Genomic DNA, 16,629 nt, shown 5'->3' on the forward strand with positions numbered 1-16,629 from the left:
CAAGCTGAGACTGCCTGTTTCTGGTTTGTGTTTGCACAGAAGGAACAAATGTTATCCAGCAGTTAGTGTAAACATTTGGAGCACACTTTCCAATGCAGATACAACCAGCTGTCAGGATGGCCGAGTGGTCTAAGGCGCCAGACTCAAGGAGTGTTTGTCCTTGCCTCTCTTGTGGCTCTGGAATTCTGGTCTCTCTTAAGGGGCGTGGGTTCAAATCCCACTCCTGACATCACTTTTTTCATCCACACAAAACCTCACAGCATCACACTGCCTGCTCAGCTTGCCTGCAATTTGCACGTGCCTCCTTCAATTACTTCAATCCTACTGCCATTTGCCAACAAACACAAGGCACAGCTCCACAAACATGGCCTTTCCTCAGGAAACCTCACAAATCCTAAGCCTGTCCTTCCACATAATGCTTCAAATCACACTTCTGCCATCAACCATTTCCCACACTCCAATGCCAGCACTCTGACTAAATTATCTTATGCCCCACCTCCTTGCTGCATTCCTCATTGCTTTCTAGCATTATGACTTGCAATCCCACTGCACGCACTGCTGCTTTTCACAAACAGGACAACACGCTCAAAGAATCGCACTTCTTGCACACCAAAACCCCACTCAATTCTACTCTCTTACTTCGACAATTCCTTCCAATCCTATTTGCCGGGCTAACATTTTCCCTGAAGAAGGGGCACCACAGCCAAGCTCTTTCCTCATCAGCACGTCGACATTGCCAGACTTGATGCCTTTGGAGCCTGGCTCTCTCAGATTGCAATGTTCACACGAATGTTGATGGCCAAGCGCACAGTACCTGCACAGTGCCTTGTTTGCCCTCACAAAGGTAGGGAGATCCTGGTGATTTTCTTGGCAGCAGGGCTCCAATTAGCACTTGTCGCAATAATATATTGTGATGCAAAGAAAGGCATGGGAATGAGAGGCTGAAATGTCCTGCTTGGAACCATTATTGGATTGTGGTTATATTAGAAGGCCTTGGCTTTGAATGGCAGCTGTGTTGCTTGTCTTTGGTCAAGTTGAGCAAGAAAAAGTGTATGGGAAAAGGATGCAAAATGCAAGTTGTTGCATGAAAGATGTGTGTCTGATTGTTGTTTGCAGTGCTGGAACGATGAATTTCCTTGCCGGCACGGCCCGATAAATCAAGTATGTTTAACAAATGGTCTTCGAGTCATAGAGTCATTTGCGGCACAGAAGGAGGCCATTCTGCCCATCCAGCGTATGCCGGCTCTCCATAGAACAATCCACTCAGTCCCATTGCTCTAGACCTGAAAGTTTATTTCCTTCAAGTGCCCATCCAATTTTCTTTTGAAATCATTCATTGTCTCTGCTTCCAACACCCTCAAAGGCAGCGAGTTCCAGCTCATTACCAGTAGCTGGGTAAAAATGTTCTTCCTCATATTCCCCATACATCTCTTGCCCAAAACTTTCGATCTGTGTCCCCTAGTCCTTGTACCATCAGCTACTGGCAACACGTTTTCTTTGCCTGCCTTATCTCAAACGGTCATAATCTTTACACCTCAATCAAATCTCTCCGCAATTTCCGTTGCTCCTCTGAGAACAACCCCAGCTTCTGCAACCTAACCTTGCAGCTAAAATCGCTCATCCCTGGAACCATTCTGGTCAATCTCCTCTGTAATCTCTCACATCCAACCTAAAGCCTGATGACCAAAAGTGTACGCAATACTCCTGTTGTGGCCTGACCAGAGATTTATAAAGGTTCAGCATAACTTTGCTGCTTTTGTACTCAATGATTCTATTTAAGAAGCCCAAGATCCTCTATGTTTTGCTGCCCACACTCTCAATATGTCCTGCAACCTTCATAAATCTATGCACATGCACCCCCAGGTTCCTCTGTCCTTGCACACTCTTTCCAACTGTGCCATTAAGTCTATATGAGCTCAGCCCATCCTTTCTGCCAAAATGCATCACCTCACACTTGTTGATATGAAATTCCATTTGCCACTTGTCTGCCCATTCTGCTAGGCTATCTATGTCGTCTTGAAGTCAATTTGTATCATGCTCACCGTTTGCCATTCCTCCAAGTTTGGTATGATTGGCAAATTTTGAAATCTTCTGCTCAGTTGCAATATCCAAGTTATTTCTACATCTCCAAAAAAAACACCGCTAGTCCTATGACTGACCCTTGCGCAACACCACTGTCTACCATCCTCCAGTGTGAAAAGTAACGATTGACCATGATGAGCTGTTTTGTGTCCTGAAAGCAATATTTTTGATCCAAGCTGAGACTGCCTGTTTCTGGTTTGTGTTTGCACAGAAGGAACAAATGTTATCCAGCAGTTAGTGTAAACATTTGGAGCACACTTTCCAATACAGATACAACCAGCTGTCAGGATGGCCGAGTGGTCTAAGGCGCCAGACTCAAGGAGTGTTTGTCCTTGCCTCTCTTGTGGCTCTGGAATTCTGGTCTCTCTTAAGGGGCGTGGGTTCAAATCCCACTCCTGACATCACTTTTTTCATCCACACAAAACCTCACAGCATCACACTGCCTGCTCAGCTTGCCTGCAATTTGCACGTGCCTCCTTCAATTACTTCAATCCTACTGCCATTTGCCAACAAACACAAGGCACAGCTCCACAAACATGGCCTTTCCTCAGGAAACCTCACAAATCCTAAGCCTGTCCTTCCACATAATGCTTCAAATCACACTTCTGCCATCAACCATTTCCCACACTCCAATGCCAGCACTCTGACTAAATTATCTTATGCCCCACCTCCTTGCTGCATTCCTCATTGCTTTCTAGCATTATGACTTGCAATCCCACTGCACGCACTGCTGCTTTTCACAAACAGGACAACACGCTCAAAGAATCGCACTTCTTGCACACCAAAACCCCACTCAATTCTACTCTCTTACTTCGACAATTCCTTCCAATCCTATTTGCCGGGCTAACATTTTCCCTGAAGAAGGGGCACCACAGCCAAGCTCTTTCCTCATCAGCACGTCGACATTGCCAGACTTGATGCCTTTGGAGCCTGGCTCTCTCAGATTGCAATGTTCACACGAATGTTGATGGCCAAGCGCACAGTACCTGCACAGTGCCTTGTTTGCCCTCACAAAGGTAGGGAGATCCTGGTGATTTTCTTGGCAGCAGGGCTCCAATTAGCACTTGTCGCAATAATATATTGTGATGCAAAGAAAGGCATGGGAATGAGAGGCTGAAATGTCCTGCTTGGAACCATTATTGGATTGTGGTTATATTAGAAGGCCTTGGCTTTGAATGGCAGCTGTGTTGCTTGTCTTTGGTCAAGTTGAGCAAGAAAAAGTGTATGGGAAAAGGATGCAAAATGCAAGTTGTTGCATGAAAGATGTGTGTCTGATTGTTGTTTGCAGTGCTGGAACGATGAATTTCCTTGCCGGCACGGCCCGATAAATCAAGTATGTTTAACAAATGGTCTTCGAGTCATAGAGTCATTTGCGGCACAGAAGGAGGCCATTCTGCCCATCCAGCGTATGCCGGCTCTCCATAGAACAATCCACTCAGTCCCATTGCTCTAGACCTGAAAGTTTATTTCCTTCAAGTGCCCATCCAATTTTCTTTTGAAATCATTCATTGTCTCTGCTTCCAACACCCTCAAAGGCAGCGAGTTCCAGCTCATTACCAGTAGCTGGGTAAAAATGTTCTTCCTCATATTCCCCATACATCTCTTGCCCAAAACTTTCGATCTGTGTCCCCTAGTCCTTGTACCATCAGCTACTGGCAACACGTTTTCTTTGCCTGCCTTATCTCAAACGGTCATAATCTTTACACCTCAATCAAATCTCTCCGCAATTTCCGTTGCTCCTCTGAGAACAACCCCAGCTTCTGCAACCTAACCTTGCAGCTAAAATCGCTCATCCCTGGAACCATTCTGGTCAATCTCCTCTGTAACCTCTCACATCCAACCTAAAGCCTGATGACCAAAAGTGTACGCAATACTCCTGTTGTGGCCTGACCAGAGATTTATAAAGGTTCAGCATAACTTTGCTGCTTTTGTACTCAATGATTCTATTTAAGAAGCCCAAGATCCTCTATGTTTTGCTGCCCACACTCTCAATATGTCCTGCAACCTTCATAAATCTATGCACATGCACCCCCAGGTTCCTCTGTCCTTGCACACTCTTTCCAACTGTGCCATTAAGTCTATATGAGCTCAGCCCATCCTTTCTGCCAAAATGCATCACCTCACACTTGTTGATATGAAATTCCATTTGCCACTTGTCTGCCCATTCTGCTAGGCTATCTATGTCGTCTTGAAGTCAATTTGTATCATGCTCACCGTTTGCCATTCCTCCAAGTTTGGTATGATTGGCAAATTTTGAAATCTTCTGCTCAGTTGCAATATCCAAGTTATTTCTACATCTCCAAAAAAAACACCGCTAGTCCTATGACTGACCCTTGCGCAACACCACTGTCTACCATCCTCCAGTGTGAAAAGTAACGATTGACCATGATGAGCTGTTTTGTGTCCTGAAAGCAATATTTTTGATCCAAGCTGAGACTGCCTGTTTCTGGTTTGTGTTTGCACAGAAGGAACAAATGTTATCCAGCAGTTAGTGTAAACATTTGGAGCACACTTTCCAATACAGATACAACCAGCTGTCAGGATGGCCGAGTGGTCTAAGGCGCCAGACTCAAGGAGTGTTTGTCCTTGCCTCTCTTGTGGCTCTGGAATTCTGGTCTCTCTTAAGGGGCGTGGGTTCAAATCCCACTCCTGACATCACTTTTTTCATCCACACAAAACCTCACAGCATCACACTGCCTGCTCAGCTTGCCTGCAATTTGCACGTGCCTCCTTCAATTACTTCAATCCTACTGCCATTTGCCAACAAACACAAGGCACAGCTCCACAAACATGGCCTTTCCTCAGGAAACCTCACAAATCCTAAGCCTGTCCTTCCACATAATGCTTCAAATCACACTTCTGCCATCAACCATTTCCCACACTCCAATGCCAGCACTCTGACTAAATTATCTTATGCCCCACCTCCTTGCTGCATTCCTCATTGCTTTCTAGCATTATGACTTGCAATCCCACTGCACGCACTGCTGCTTTTCACAAACAGGACAACACGCTCAAAGAATCGCACTTCTTGCACACCAAAACCCCACTCAATTCTACTCTCTTACTTCGACAATTCCTTCCAATCCTATTTGCCGGGCTAACATTTTCCCTGAAGAAGGGGCACCACAGACAAGCTCTTTCCTCATCAGCACGTCGACATTGCCAGACTTGATGCCTTTGGAGCCTGGCTCTCTCAGATTGCAATGTTCACACGAATGTTGATGGCCAAGCGCACAGTACCTGCACAGTGCCTTGTTTGCCCTCACAAAGGTAGGGAGATCCTGGTGATTTTCTTGGCAGCAGGGCTCCAATTAGCACTTGTCGCAATAATATATTGTGATGCAAAGAAAGGCATGGGAATGAGAGGCTGAAATGTCCTGCTTGGAACCATTATTGGATTGTGGTTATATTAGAAGGCCTTGGCTTTGAATGGCAGCTGTGTTGCTTGTCTTTGGTCAAGTTGAGCAAGAAAAAGTGTATGGGAAAAGGATGCAAAATGCAAGTTGTTGCATGAAAGATGTGTGTCTGATTGTTGTTTGCAGTGCTGGAACGATGAATTTCCTTGCCGGCACGGCCCGATAAATCAAGTATGTTTAACAAATGGTCTTCGAGTCATAGAGTCATTTGCGGCACAGAAGGAGGCCATTCTGCCCATCCAGCGTATGCCGGCTCTCCATAGAACAATCCACTCAGTCCCATTGCTCTAGACCTGAAAGTTTATTTCCTTCAAGTGCCCATCCAATTTTCTTTTGAAATCATTCATTGTCTCTGCTTCCAACACCCTCAAAGGCAGCGAGTTCCAGCTCATTACCAGTAGCTGGGTAAAAATGTTCTTCCTCATATTCCCCATACATCTCTTGCCCAAAACTTTCGATCTGTGTCCCCTAGTCCTTGTACCATCAGCTACTGGCAACACGTTTTCTTTGCCTGCCTTATCTCAAACGGTCATAATCTTTACACCTCAATCAAATCTCTCCGCAATTTCCGTTGCTCCTCTGAGAACAACCCCAGCTTCTGCAACCTAACCTTGCAGCTAAAATCGCTCATCCCTGGAACCATTCTGGTCAATCTCCTCTGTAACCTCTCACATCCAACCTAAAGCCTGATGACCAAAAGTGTACGCAATACTCCTGTTGTGGCCTGACCAGAGATTTATAAAGGTTCAGCATAACTTTGCTGCTTTTGTACTCAATGATTCTATTTAAGAAGCCCAAGATCCTCTATGTTTTGCTGCCCACACTCTCAATATGTCCTGCAACCTTCATAAATCTATGCACATGCACCCCCAGGTTCCTCTGTCCTTGCACACTCTTTCCAACTGTGCCATTAAGTCTATATGAGCTCAGCCCATCCTTTCTGCCAAAATGCATCACCTCACACTTGTTGATATGAAATTCCATTTGCCACTTGTCTGCCCATTCTGCTAGGCTATCTATGTCGTCTTGAAGTCAATTTGTATCATGCTCACCGTTTGCCATTCCTCCAAGTTTGGTATGATTGGCAAATTTTGAAATCTTCTGCTCAGTTGCAATATCCAAGTTATTTCTACATCTCCAAAAAAAACACCGCTAGTCCTATGACTGACCCTTGCGCAACACCACTGTCTACCATCCTCCAGTGTGAAAAGTAACGATTGACCATGATGAGCTGTTTTGTGTCCTGAAAGCAATATTTTTGATCCAAGCTGAGACTGCCTGTTTCTGGTTTGTGTTTGCACAGAAGGAACAAATGTTATCCAGCAGTTAGTGTAAACATTTGGAGCACACTTTCCAATACAGATACAACCAGCTGTCAGGATGGCCGAGTGGTCTAAGGCGCCAGACTCAAGGAGTGTTTGTCCTTGCCTCTCTTGTGGCTCTGGAATTCTGGTCTCTCTTAAGGGGCGTGGGTTCAAATCCCACTCCTGACATCACTTTTTTCATCCACACAAAACCTCACAGCATCACACTGCCTGCTCAGCTTGCCTGCAATTTGCACGTGCCTCCTTCAATTACTTCAATCCTACTGCCATTTGCCAACAAACACAAGGCACAGCTCCACAAACATGGCCTTTCCTCAGGAAACCTCACAAATCCTAAGCCTGTCCTTCCACATAATGCTTCAAATCACACTTCTGCCATCAACCATTTCCCACACTCCAATGCCAGCACTCTGACTAAATTATCTTATGCCCCACCTCCTTGCTGCATTCCTCATTGCTTTCTAGCATTATGACTTGCAATCCCACTGCACGCACTGCTGCTTTTCACAAACAGGACAACACGCTCAAAGAATCGCACTTCTTGCACACCAAAACCCCACTCAATTCTACTCTCTTACTTCGACAATTCCTTCCAATCCTATTTGCCGGGCTAACATTTTCCCTGAAGAAGGGGCACCACAGCCAAGCTCTTTCCTCATCAGCACGTCGACATTGCCAGACTTGATGCCTTTGGAGCCTGGCTCTCTCAGATTGCAATGTTCACACGAATGTTGATGGCCAAGCGCACAGTACCTGCACAGTGCCTTGTTTGCCCTCACAAAGGTAGGGAGATCCTGGTGATTTTCTTGGCAGCAGGGCTCCAATTAGCACTTGTCGCAATAATATATTGTGATGCAAAGAAAGGCATGGGAATGAGAGGCTGAAATGTCCTGCTTGGAACCATTATTGGATTGTGGTTATATTAGAAGGCCTTGGCTTTGAATGGCAGCTGTGTTGCTTGTCTTTGGTCAAGTTGAGCAAGAAAAAGTGTATGGGAAAAGGATGCAAAATGCAAGTTGTTGCATGAAAGATGTGTGTCTGATTGTTGTTTGCAGTGCTGGAACGATGAATTTCCTTGCCGGCACGGCCCGATAAATCAAGTATGTTTAACAAATGGTCTTCGAGTCATAGAGTCATTTGCGGCACAGAAGGAGGCCATTCTGCCCATCCAGCGTATGCCGGCTCTCCATAGAACAATCCACTCAGTCCCATTGCTCTAGACCTGAAAGTTTATTTCCTTCAAGTGCCCATCCAATTTTCTTTTGAAATCATTCATTGTCTCTGCTTCCAACACCCTCAAAGGCAGCGAGTTCCAGCTCATTACCAGTAGCTGGGTAAAAATGTTCTTCCTCATATTCCCCATACATCTCTTGCCCAAAACTTTCGATCTGTGTCCCCTAGTCCTTGTACCATCAGCTACTGGCAACACGTTTTCTTTGCCTGCCTTATCTCAAACGGTCATAATCTTTACACCTCAATCAAATCTCTCCGCAATTTCCGTTGCTCCTCTGAGAACAACCCCAGCTTCTGCAACCTAACCTTGCAGCTAAAATCGCTCATCCCTGGAACCATTCTGGTCAATCTCCTCTGTAACCTCTCACATCCAACCTAAAGCCTGATGACCAAAAGTGTACGCAATACTCCTGTTGTGGCCTGACCAGAGATTTATAAAGGTTCAGCATAACTTTGCTGCTTTTGTACTCAATGATTCTATTTAAGAAGCCCAAGATCCTCTATGTTTTGCTGCCCACACTCTCAATATGTCCTGCAACCTTCATAAATCTATGCACATGCACCCCCAGGTTCCTCTGTCCTTGCACACTCTTTCCAACTGTGCCATTAAGTCTATATGAGCTCAGCCCATCCTTTCTGCCAAAATGCATCACCTCACACTTGTTGATATGAAATTCCATTTGCCACTTGTCTGCCCATTCTGCTAGGCTATCTATGTCGTCTTGAAGTCAATTTGTATCATGCTCACCGTTTGCCATTCCTCCAAGTTTGGTATGATTGGCAAATTTTGAAATCTTCTGCTCAGTTGCAATATCCAAGTTATTTCTACATCTCCAAAAAAACCACCGCTAGTCCTATGACTGACCCTTGCGCAACACCACTGTCTACCATCCTCCAGTGTGAAAAGTAACGATTGACCATGATGAGCTGTTTTGTGTCCTGAAAGCAATATTTTTGATCCAAGCTGAGACTGCCTGTTTCTGGTTTGTGTTTGCACAGAAGGAACAAATGTTATCCAGCAGTTAGTGTAAACATTTGGAGCACACTTTCCAATACAGACACAACCAGCTGTCAGGATGGCCGAGTGGTCTAAGGCGCCAGACTCAAGGAGTGTTTGTCCTTGCCTCTCTTGTGGCTCTGGAATTCTGGTCTCTCTTAAGGGACGTGGGTTCAAATCCCACTCCTGACATCACTATTTTCATCCTCACAGCATCACACTGCCTGCTCAGCTTGCCTGCAATTTGCACGTGCCTCCTTCAATTACTTCAATCCTACTGCCATTTGCCAACAAACACAAGGCACAGCTCCACAAACATGGCCTTTCCTCAGGAAACCTCACAAATCCTAAGCCTGTCCTTCCACATAATGCTTCAAATCACACTTCTGCCATCAACCATTTCCCACACTCCAATGCCAGCACTCTGACTAAATTATCTTATGCCCCACCTCCTTGCTGCATTCCTCATTGCTTTCTAGCATTATGACTTGCAATCCCACTGCACGCACTGCTGCTTTTCACAAACAGGACAACACGCTCAAAGAATCGCACTTCTTGCACACCAAAACCCCACTCAATTCTACTCTCTTACTTCGACAATTCCTTCCAATCCTATTTGCCGGGCTAACATTTTCCCTGAAGAAGGGGCACCACAGCCAAGCTCTTTCCTCATCAGCACGTCGACATTGCCAGACTTGATGCCTTTGGAGGCTGGCTCTCTCAGATTGCAATGTTCACACGAATGTTGATGGCCAAGCGCACAGTACCTGCACAGTGCCTTGTTTGCCCTCACAAAGGTAGGGAGATCCTGGTGATTTTCTTGGCAGCAGGGCTCCAATTAGCACTTGTCGCAATAATATATTGTGATGCAAAGAAAGGCATGGGAATGAGAGGCTGAAATGTCCTGCTTGGAACCATTATTGGATTGTGGTTATATGAGAAGGCCTTGGCTTTGAATGGCAGCTGTGTTGCTTGTCTTTGGTCAAGTTGAGCAAGAAAAAGTGTATGGGAAAAGGATGCAAAATGCAAGTTGTTGCATGAAAGATGTGTGTCTGATTGTTGTTTGCAGTGCTGGAACGATGAATTTCCTTGCCGGCACGGCCCGATAAATCAAGTATGTTTAACAAATGGCCTTCGAGTCATAGAGTCATTTGCGGCACAGAAGGAGGCCATTCTGCCCATCCAGCGTATGCCGGCTCTCCATAGAACAATCCACTCAGTCCCATTGCTCTAGACCTGAAAGTTTATTTCCTTCAAGTGCCCATCCAATTTTCTTTTGAAATCATTCATTGTCTCTGCTTCCAACACCCTCAAAGGCAGCGAGTTCCAGCTCATTACCAGTAGCTGGGTAAAAATGTTCTTCCTCATATTCCCCATACATCTCTTGCCCAAAACTTTCGATCTGTGTCCCCTAGTCCTTGTACCATCAGCTACTGGCAACACGTTTTCTTTGCCTGCCTTATCTCAAACGGTCATAATCTTTACACCTCAATCAAATCTCTCCGCAATTTCCGTTGCTCCTCTGAGAACAACCCCAGCTTCTGCAACCTAACCTTGCAGCTAAAATCGCTCATCCCTGGAACCATTCTGGTCAATCTCCTCTGTAACCTCTCACATCCAACCTAAAGCCTGATGACCAAAAGTGTACGCAATACTCCTGTTGTGGCCTGACCAGAGATTTATAAAGGTTCAGCATAACTTTGCTGCTTTTGTACTCAATGATTCTATTTAAGAAGCCCAAGATCCTCTATGTTTTGCTGCCCACACTCTCAATATGTCCTGCAACCTTCATAAATCTATGCACATGCACCCCCAGGTTCCTCTGTCCTTGCACACTCTTTCCAACTGTGCCATTAAGTCTATATGAGCTCAGCCCATCCTTTCTGCCAAAATGCATCACCTCACACTTGTTGATATGAAATTCCATTTGCCACTTGTCTGCCCATTCTGCTAGGCTATCTATGTCGTCTTGAAGTCAATTTGTATCATGCTCACCGTTTGCCATTCCTCCAAGTTTGGTATGATTGGCAAATTTTGAAATCTTCTGCTCAGTTGCAATATCCAAGTTATTTCTACATCTCCAAAAAAACCACCGCTAGTCCTATGACTGACCCTTGCGCAACACCACTGTCTACCATCCTCCAGTGTGAAAAGTAACGATTGACCATGATGAGCTGTTTTGTGTCCTGAAAGCAATATTTTTGATCCAAGCTGAGACTGCCTGTTTCTGGTTTGTGTTTGCACAGAAGGAACAAATGTTATCCAGCAGTTAGTGTAAACATTTGGAGCACACTTTCCAATACAGACACAACCAGCTGTCAGGATGGCCGAGTGGTCTAAGGCGCCAGACTCAAGGAGTGTTTGTCCTTGCCTCTCTTGTGGCTCTGGAATTCTGGTCTCTCTTAAGGGACGTGGGTTCAAATCCCACTCCTGACATCACTATTTTCATCCTCACAGCATCACACTGCCTGCTCAGCTTGCCTGCAATTTGCACGTGCCTCCTTCAATTACTTCAATCCTACTGCCATTTGCCAACAAACACAAGGCACAGCTCCACAAACATGGCCTTTCCTCAGGAAACCTCACAAATCCTAAGCCTGTCCTTCCACATAATGCTTCAAATCACACTTCTGCCATCAACCATTTCCCACACTCCAATGCCAGCACTCTGACTAAATTATCTTATGCCCCACCTCCTTGCTGCATTCCTCATTGCTTTCTAGCATTATGACTTGCAATCCCACTGCACGCACTGCTGCTTTTCACAAACAGGACAACACGCTCAAAGAATCGCACTTCTTGCACACCAAAACCCCACTCAATTCTACTCTCTTACTTCGACAATTCCTTCCAATCCTATTTGCCGGGCTAACATTTTCCCTGAAGAAGGGGCACCACAGCCAAGCTCTTTCCTCATCAGCACGTCGACATTGCCAGACTTGATGCCTTTGGAGGCTGGCTCTCTCAGATTGCAATGTTCACACGAATGTTGATGGCCAAGCGCACAGTACCTGCACAGTGCCTTGTTTGCCCTCACAAAGGTAGGGAGATCCTGGTGATTTTCTTGGCAGCAGGGCTCCAATTAGCACTTGTCGCAATAATATATTGTGATGCAAAGAAAGGCATGGGAATGAGAGGCTGAAATGTCCTGCTTGGAACCATTATTGGATTGTGGTTATATGAGAAGGCCTTGGCTTTGAATGGCAGCTGTGTTGCTTGTCTTTGGTCAAGTTGAGCAAGAAAAAGTGTATGGGAAAAGGATGCAAAATGCAAGTTGTTGCATGAAAGATGTGTGTCTGATTGTTGTTTGCAGTGCTGGAACGATGAATTTCCTTGCCGGCACGGCCCGATAAATCAAGTATGTTTAACAAATGGCCTTCGAGTCATAGAGTCATTTGCGGCACAGAAGGAGGCCATTCTGCCCATCCAGCGTATGCCGGCTCTCCATAGAACAATCCACTCAGTCCCATTGCTCTAGACCTGAAAGTTTATTTCCTTCAAGTGCCCATCCAATTTTCTTTTGAAATCATTCATTGTCTCTGCTTCCAACACCCTCAAAGGCAGCGAGTTCCAGCTCATTACCAGTAGCTGGGTAAAAATGTTCTTCCTCATATTCCCCATACATCTCTTGCCCAAAACTTTCGATCTGTGTCCCCTAGTCCTTGTACCATCAGCTACTGGCAACACGTTTTCTTTGCCTGCCTTATCTCAAACGGTCATAATCTTTACACCTCAATCAAATCTCTCCGCAATTTCCGTTGCTCCTCTGAGAACAACCCCAGCTTCTGCAACCTAACCTTGCAGCTAAAATCGCTCATCCCTGGAACCATTCTGGTCAATCTCCTCTGTAACCTCTCACATCCAACCTAAAGCCTGATGACCAAAAGTGTACGCAATACTCCTGTTGTGGCCTGACCAGAGATTTATAAAGGTTCAGCATAACTTTGCTGCTTTTGTACTCAATGATTCTATTTAAGAAGCCCAAGATCCTCTATGTTTTGCTGCCCACACTCTCAATATGTCCTGCAACCTTCATAAATCTATGCACATGCACCCCCAGGTTCCTCTGTCCTTGCACACTCTTTCCAACTGTGCCATTAAGTCTATATGAGCTCAGCCCATCCTTTCTGCCAAAATGCATCACCTCACACTTGTTGATATGAAATTCCATTTGCCACTTGTCTGCCCATTCTGCTAGGCTATCTATGTCGTCTTGAAGTCAATTTGTATCATGCTCACCGTTTGCCATTCCTCCAAGTTTGGTATGATTGGCAAATTTTGAAATCTTCTGCTCAGTTGCAATATCCAAGTTATTTCTACATCTCCAAAAAAACCACCGCTAGTCCTATGACTGACCCTTGCGCAACACCACTGTCTACCATCCTCCAGTGTGAAAAGTAACGATTGACCATGATGAGCTGTTTTGTGTCCTGAAAGCAATATTTTTGATCCAAGCTGAGACTGCCTGTTTCTGGTTTGTGTTTGCACAGAAGGAACAAATGTTATCCAGCAGTTAGTGTAAACATTTGGAGCACACTTTCCAATACAGACACAACCAGCTGTCAGGATGGCCGAGTGGTCTAAGGCGCCAGACTCAAGGAGTGTTTGTCCTTGCCTCTCTTGTGGCTCTGGAATTCTGGTCTCTCTTAAGGGACGTGGGTTCAAATCCCACTCCTGATATCACTATTTTCATCCTCACAGCATCACACTGCCTGCTCAGCTTGCCTGCAATTTGCACGTGCCTCCTTCAATTACTTCAATCCTACTGCCATTTGCCAACAAACACAAGGCACAGCTCCACAAACATGGCCTTTCCTCAGGAAACCTCACAAATCCTAAGCCTGTCCTTCCACATAATGCTTCAAATCACACTTCTGCCATCAACCATTTCCCACACTCCAATGCCAGCACTCTGACTAAATTATCTTATGCCCCACCTCCTTGCTGCATTCCTCATTGCTTTCTAGCATTATGACTTGCAATCCCACTGCACGCACTGCTGCTTTTCACAAACAGGACAACACGCTCAAAGAATCGCACTTCTTGCACACCAAAACCCCACTCAATTCTACTCTCTTACTTCGACAATTCCTTCCAATCCTATTTGCCGGGCTAACATTTTCCCTGAAGAAGGGGCACCACAGCCAAGCTCTTTCCTCATCAGCACGTCGACATTGCCAGACTTGATGCCTTTGGAGGCTGGCTCTCTCAGATTGCAATGTTCACACGAATGTTGATGGCCAAGCGCACAGTACCTGCACAGTGCCTTGTTTGCCCTCACAAAGGTAGGGAGATCCTGGTGATTTTCTTGGCAGCAGGGCTCCAATTAGCACTTGTCGCAATAATATATTGTGATGCAAAGAAAGGCATGGGAATGAGAGGCTGAAATGTCCTGCTTGGAACCATTATTGGATTGTGGTTATATGAGAAGGCCTTGGCTTTGAATGGCAGCTGTGTTGCTTGTCTTTGGTCAAGTTGAGCAAGAAAAAGTGTATGGGAAAAGGATGCAAAATGCAAGTTGTTGCATGAAAGATGTGTGTCTGATTGTTGTTTGCAGTGCTGGAACGATGAATTTCCTTGCCGGCACGGCCCGATAAATCAAGTATGTTTAACAAATGGTCTTCGAGTCATAGAGTCATTTGCGGCACAGAAGGAGGCCATTCTGCCCATCCAGCGTATGCCGGCTCTCCATAGAACAATCCACTCAGTCCCATTGCTCTAGACCTGAAAGTTTATTTCCTTCAAGTGCCCATCCAATTTTCTTTTGAAATCATTCATTGTCTCTGCTTCCAACACCCTCAAAGGCAGCGAGTTCCAGCTCATTACCAGTAGCTGGGTAAAAATGTTCTTCCTCATATTCCCCATACATCTCTTGCCCAAAACTTTCGATCTGTGTCCCCTAGTCCTTGTACCATCAGCTACTGGCAACACGTTTTCTTTGCCTGCCTTATCTCAAACGGTCATAATCTTTACACCTCAATCAAATCTCTCCGCAATTTCCGTTGCTCCTCTGAGAACAACCCCAGCTTCTGCAACCTAACCTTGCAGCTAAAATCGCTCATCCCTGGAACCATTCTGGTCAATCTCCTCTGTAACCTCTCACATCCAACCTAAAGCCTGATGACCAAAAGTGTACGCAATACTCCTGTTGTGGCCTGACCAGAGATTTATAAAGGTTCAGCATAACTTTGCTGCTTTTGTACTCAATCATTCTATTTAAGAAGCCCAAGATCCTCTATGTTTTGCTGCCCACACTCTCAATATGTCCTGCAACCTTCATAAATCTATGCACATGCACCCCCAGGTTCCTCTGTCCTTGCACACTCTTTCCAACTGTGCCATTAAGTCTATATGAGCTCAGCCCATCCTTTCTGCCAAAATGCATCACCTCACACTTGTTGATATGAAATTCCATTTGCCACTTGTCTGCCCATTCTGCTAGGCTATCTATGTCGTCTTGAAGTCAATTTGTATCATGCTCACCGTTTGCCATTCCTCCAAGTTTGGTATGATTGGCAAATTTTGAAATCTTCTGCTCAGTTGCAATATCCAAGTTATTTCTACATCTCCAAAAAAACCACCGCTAGTCCTATGACTGACCCTTGCGCAACACCACTGTCTACCATCCTCCAGTGTGAAAAGTAACGATTGACCATGATGAGCTGTTTTGTGTCCTGAAAGCAATATTTTTGATCCAAGCTGAGACTGCCTGTTTCTGGTTTGTGTTTGCACAGAAGGAACAAATGTTATACAGCAGTTAGTGTAAACATTTGGAGCACACTTTCCAATACAGAAACAACCAGCTGTCAGGATGGCCGAGTGGTCTAAGGCGCCAGACTCAAGGAGTGTTTGTCCTTGCCTCTCTTGTGGCTCTGGAATTCTGGTCTCTCTTAAGGGGCGTGGGTTCAAATCCCACTCCTGACATCACCTTTTTCATCCACACAAAACCTCACAGCATCACACTGCCTGCTCAGCTTGCCTGCAATTTGCACGTGCCTCCTTCAATTACTTCAATCCTACTGCCATTTGCCAACAAACACAAGGCACAGCTCCACAAACATGGCCTTTCCTCAGGAAACCTCACAAATCCTAAGCCTGTCCTTCCACATAATGCTTCAAATCACACTTCTGCCATCAACCATTTCCCACACTCCAATGCCAGCACTCTGACTAAATTATCTTATGCCCCACCTCCTTGCTGCATTCCTCATTGCTTTCTAGCATTATGACTTGCAATCCCACTGCACGCACTGCTGCTTTTCACAAACAGGACAACACGCTCAAAGAATCGCACTTCTTGCACACCAAAACCCCACTCAATTCTACTCTCTTACTTCGACAATTCCTTCCAATCCTATTTGCCGGGCTAACATTTTCCCTGAAGAAGGGGCACCACAGCCAAGCTCTTTCCTCATCAGCACGTCGACATTGCCAGACTTGATGCCTTTGGAGGCTGGCTCTCTCAGATTGCAATGTTCACACGAATGTTGATGGCCAAGCGCACAGTACCTGCACAGTGCCTTGTTTGCCCTCACAAAGGTAGGGAGATCCTGGTGATTTTCTTGGCAGCAGGGCT

At 45.5% G+C, this 16,629-nt stretch overlaps 8 non-coding genes across 8 annotated transcripts; all 8 read left to right on the forward strand.

The window, feature by feature from the left end:
• Nucleotides 1-110: 110 nt before the first annotated feature.
• trnal-caa (transfer RNA leucine (anticodon CAA)) lies at nucleotides 111-229 on the forward strand. Its single transcript has 2 exons — nucleotides 111-148; nucleotides 184-229. It is a non-coding gene; the product is annotated as a tRNA-Leu (tRNA).
• Nucleotides 230-2,364: 2,135 nt separating this feature from the next.
• trnal-caa (transfer RNA leucine (anticodon CAA)) lies at nucleotides 2,365-2,483 on the forward strand. The gene is made up of 2 exons: nucleotides 2,365-2,402; nucleotides 2,438-2,483. It is a non-coding gene; the product is annotated as a tRNA-Leu (tRNA).
• A 2,135-nt stretch (nucleotides 2,484-4,618) lies between these two features.
• Nucleotides 4,619-4,737, forward strand: trnal-caa (transfer RNA leucine (anticodon CAA)). Its single transcript has 2 exons — nucleotides 4,619-4,656; nucleotides 4,692-4,737. It is a non-coding gene; the product is annotated as a tRNA-Leu (tRNA).
• A 2,135-nt stretch (nucleotides 4,738-6,872) lies between these two features.
• On the forward strand, nucleotides 6,873-6,991 carry trnal-caa (transfer RNA leucine (anticodon CAA)). Its single transcript has 2 exons — nucleotides 6,873-6,910; nucleotides 6,946-6,991. It is a non-coding gene; the product is annotated as a tRNA-Leu (tRNA).
• Nucleotides 6,992-9,126: 2,135 nt separating this feature from the next.
• trnal-caa (transfer RNA leucine (anticodon CAA)) lies at nucleotides 9,127-9,245 on the forward strand. Its single transcript has 2 exons — nucleotides 9,127-9,164; nucleotides 9,200-9,245. It is a non-coding gene; the product is annotated as a tRNA-Leu (tRNA).
• A 2,125-nt stretch (nucleotides 9,246-11,370) lies between these two features.
• trnal-caa (transfer RNA leucine (anticodon CAA)) lies at nucleotides 11,371-11,489 on the forward strand. Its single transcript has 2 exons — nucleotides 11,371-11,408; nucleotides 11,444-11,489. It is a non-coding gene; the product is annotated as a tRNA-Leu (tRNA).
• Nucleotides 11,490-13,614: 2,125 nt separating this feature from the next.
• On the forward strand, nucleotides 13,615-13,733 carry trnal-caa (transfer RNA leucine (anticodon CAA)). The gene is made up of 2 exons: nucleotides 13,615-13,652; nucleotides 13,688-13,733. It is a non-coding gene; the product is annotated as a tRNA-Leu (tRNA).
• Nucleotides 13,734-15,858: 2,125 nt separating this feature from the next.
• On the forward strand, nucleotides 15,859-15,977 carry trnal-caa (transfer RNA leucine (anticodon CAA)). The gene is made up of 2 exons: nucleotides 15,859-15,896; nucleotides 15,932-15,977. It is a non-coding gene; the product is annotated as a tRNA-Leu (tRNA).
• Nucleotides 15,978-16,629: the final 652 nt, after the last annotated feature.

Source organism: Heterodontus francisci, chromosome 23 (genome assembly GCF_036365525.1).
Source record: "Heterodontus francisci isolate sHetFra1 chromosome 23, sHetFra1.hap1, whole genome shotgun sequence".
NCBI classification, from domain to species: domain Eukaryota; kingdom Metazoa; phylum Chordata; class Chondrichthyes; order Heterodontiformes; family Heterodontidae; genus Heterodontus; species Heterodontus francisci.